Source organism: Rhinopithecus bieti, unplaced genomic scaffold, assembly GCF_001698545.2.
Source record: "Rhinopithecus bieti isolate Rb0 unplaced genomic scaffold, ASM169854v2 scaffold_7884, whole genome shotgun sequence".
NCBI classification, from domain to species: Eukaryota; Metazoa; Chordata; class Mammalia; order Primates; family Cercopithecidae; genus Rhinopithecus; species Rhinopithecus bieti.
The window spans coordinates 5,729,627-5,733,645 of record NW_016806331.1 but is presented as its reverse complement, the minus strand read 5'-3'; positions in this window follow the sequence as shown (position 1 = coordinate 5,733,645).

Here is a 4,019-nt window from a genome sequence, read left to right as displayed (position 1 = left end):
AGGAGTGACGAGGCCAGATCTCAGCTCACTGCAAGCTCCGCCTCCCGGGTTTACGCCATTCTCCTGCCTCAGCCTCCCGAGTAGCTGGGAGTACAGGCGCCCGCCACCTCGCCCAGCTAGTTTTGTATTTTAGTAGAGACGGGGTTTCACCGTGTTAGCCAGAATGGTCTCGATCTCCTGACCTCGTGATTCGCCCGTCTCGGCCTCCCAAAGTGCTGGGATTACAGGCTTGAGCCACCGCGCCCGGCCTTCAGAATTCTTAAGGATTATAGAGTGCATACAAACAAAATAAAACCATAAAATGCATTGTTTTCATCTGCTGTTACGGTAATAACGTTGATAATTTACATATGAATAGCACTTCACAGGGTCTGCAAAGTGCTTTTGCATATATTATCTTCTAGAATTCAGCTGTCAACGTGACCCCAAACTAACCAAAATACACAGAATAGGAAAAGCAAGTCAAAAAACACTTAAATACATAGGTTAATAATACTGAACTGAGTTTACTCCTTTTCCACCCCATGCCACCCATTCATGCAACTCCCTTCTTTCTGTTTCCCTCTCCTACACATCACTCGTGCTCTGTTCGTGAAATCCTTCCTCTACTCCATTTCCCTTTTTGGTCTTACACCTCCTGAGTTCACCAGACCTACGCCTAGCTCAGCAGCATCTCCTCCAGCAGGAATTTTGGGACAGTTCCCCACATTGTCTGATGCTTCTTGGACTAGGGTGCTCCTCAACCTGGAGCAGTTTTATCCTTCAGGGACAGTTGACAATATCTGGAGACATTTTTTATTGTTATGACTTAAGGGAGTACTACTGGCGTCTAATGAACAGAGGCCGGGGATGCTACTAAACATCCTAAAATGCACAGGATGGTCCCCCCACCCCCCTGCCAAAATTATGTGATCCAAAATGTTAATAATGCTGAGGTTGACAAACTCTGTGCTAGGCTAGTGGCCCTTGGTCTGTGGTCTCAAAGCACCCAACTGCATGCCTCTAGCTTTATACATATGCTTGTACAACATTGCATTGGAATTACATGTTCATATTTATGTCATCTCCTTATTAAACTATAAGCTCCCAGAGAATCAGAGAACAAGGACAAACGTAGTGAATGGCACCTAATAAATGCTCAGTAAATGTTGAAAAAAAACCCACAATATCCTTAGACTTTAGCACCTGATTGGGGAGTAGATAAGTAGTCAGTCCCTTTAATAGAACTGGTAAGAGTGGCCAGTCAAACCTTGTAACAAGAATATACTCATATTTGGCATATAACAAGGATGATCAGATACTTTATTAAAATACTGGATAGCCAGGTGTGGTGGCACATGTCTGTAGGCCCAGCTACTCAGAAGGCTGAGACAGGAGGATCATTTGAACCCGAGTTCAAGGCTGTAGTGAGCTATGATTGTACCACTGCACTGTGGTGTGGGCAACAGAGTGAGACTCCGCCACTAAAAAAAAAAGAAGAAGAAAAGAAAAGAAAAAAAGAAAAAAAAGCCAACTAGGATACATTCAAGATTTTTTAAAAGGATGCTATTCATTAATTACACTGAGACAATAGGTACACACTGAAATTGTTCTGGGTAGCCAGGGAGTGTAGTCATTCTACATATAACTGTAATAAGTTTAATTGTCTGGTTTCTTTGCATGTAGAATGAATCAGGAGCAGCAAACGGGTCGAGGAAGGCACTCTCATGGCAGAAAGAAGGGACAGTATCAGCAAGAGAAGTAACAGATATATCACAAAAACAAGAGACGTTCAAACGAACAAAGCAACCTGGGTTCATTTGGTGTAAGGAACAGCCTTATCCCTGAATATCCGGTGTCAGAATCACAGTATTATGGCAAGATTAATTTTCATAATGATTAACTTTTGGAAACTTTAATAAATATTGACTCGAAAGATAAAAGTCATGTAGCCTATTTTACAAAGACTTTCATCCAAAATATTGAAACATTTAACATGTCAAGAGATAAACCTCAGTTATCCAAAAGAAAAGAATTTACTTAGAATGAGTCAGCCCTGAGAATTTTAGAGGACCGAAATGGTAATAAATATATGTTTAAACAGAAAATGAAACTCAACAGACAGAAATATGAGTAACTTTGACACCCTTCTAGAAGAACGAGCCACGTGCTGGCAAAGCCCAGAGGAAGAGAATTCAGCCTGGTTGGGATCAACTTTGGGAAATAGATGATCTGGAAGGATGGCTCTTAGGAATGCAAATGAACAGATGATGATGATGATGATGATGATGATGATGATGATTATTTTGAGACAGAGTCTTGCTCTGTTGCCCAGGCTGGAGTGCAGTGGCGCAATCTAGGCTCACTGCAAACTCCGCCTCCCAGGTTCACGCCATTCTCCTGCATCAGCCTCCTGAGTAGCTGGGACTACAGGCGCCCGCCACCACACCCGGCTAATTTTTTGTATTTTTTTTTTTTTTAGTAGAGACAGGGTTTCACCATGTTAGCCAGGATGGTCTCAATCTCCTGTCCTCATGATCTACCCGCCTTGGCCTCCCAAAGTGCTGGGATTACAGGCATGAGCCACTGCGCCCGGCCTGAACAGATTATTAATAACAGCCTTTTTTCTCCTTGTTTGTGTCCTTGGTTTTCTTTCTTAAAAATAATTTTAAAACATTTCATTATGAAAATTTGAAACCATATTCAACAGTAGAGAGAAAAATATAATGAACGGGCACATTGTTCTCACCCATCTTTAACAAAGATCAGTATGTGGCCAACCTTGTTTCTACACATACTGGGCTCCTCCCTGACTAAATCATTTAGAAGCAAATCTCAGCTATCACATGGTTTAATCTGTAAGTACTTATGATGTGTCCTAAGAGATCATTTTTAAATAACCATGACACCACGATCACATCTAAAACAAAATTAGTAATAACTTCTTAATGTCATCTAATCCTCAGCGTTCAGACTTCCCAGACTGTCTCCTACGTGTCTTTATAATTGGTTGGTTTAAATCAGGATCCAAACAAGTTCTACAAAGTGATTTTTAAAAGCTAACAGCTCGACTGGGCGCAGTGGCTCACACCTGTAACCCCAGAACTTTGGGAGGCCAATGTGGGTGGATCACTTGAGTCCAAGAGTTCAGGACCAGCCTGGCCAACATGGTGAAACCCCGTCTCTACTAAAAATACAAAAATTAGCTGAGCATGGTAGCGCGTGCCTGTAATCCTGCTATTCGGGAGGCTGAGACAGGAGAATCTCCTGAACCCTAGGAGGAGGAGGTTGCAGTGAGCCGAGATTGTGCCACTGCACTCCAGCCTGGGTGACATAGTGAGTAAAACTCAGTCTCAAAAGAAAATAACAGCTTTATTGAGGTATAATTCACATACCACACAATTCACCCTCTTAAAATGCACAACTGAATAATTTTTAGAATATTCAGAGTTTTCTCAATCATCACGACCAGCTAATTCCAGACTGTCTCCCCAAAGGAACCCCCGTATCCATTAGCAGTCACCCCTCATTCCCCACTTCCCTCAGTCCTTGGCAGCCACTTATCTCTTTTTTGTCTCTTTGGACTGGCGTATTCTGAACATTTCATATAAACAGCATCATACAATATCTGTTTTGTGAGTGTGTGTCTGGCTTTTCTCACTTAGCATAATGTTTTCAAAGTTCATGTTACAGCATGTATCAGTACTCTATTTCTTTTTATTGCCAAATAATATTTCACTTTTTTTTTTTTTTTTTTTTTTGAGATGGAGTTTTGCTCTTGTTGCCCAGGCTGGAGTGCAATGGCGTGATCTAGGCTCACCACAACCTCCGCCTCCTGGGTTCAACCCATTCTCCTGCCTCAGCCTCCCAAGTAAATGGGATTACAGGCATATGCCACCGCGCCCAGCTAATTTTGTATTTCGTATTTTTAGTAGAGACAGGGTTTCTCCATGTTGGTCTGGCTAGTCTTGAACTCTGACCTCAGGTGATCCGCCTGCCTTGGCCTCCCAAAGTGCTGGGATTACAGGCTTGAGCCACCG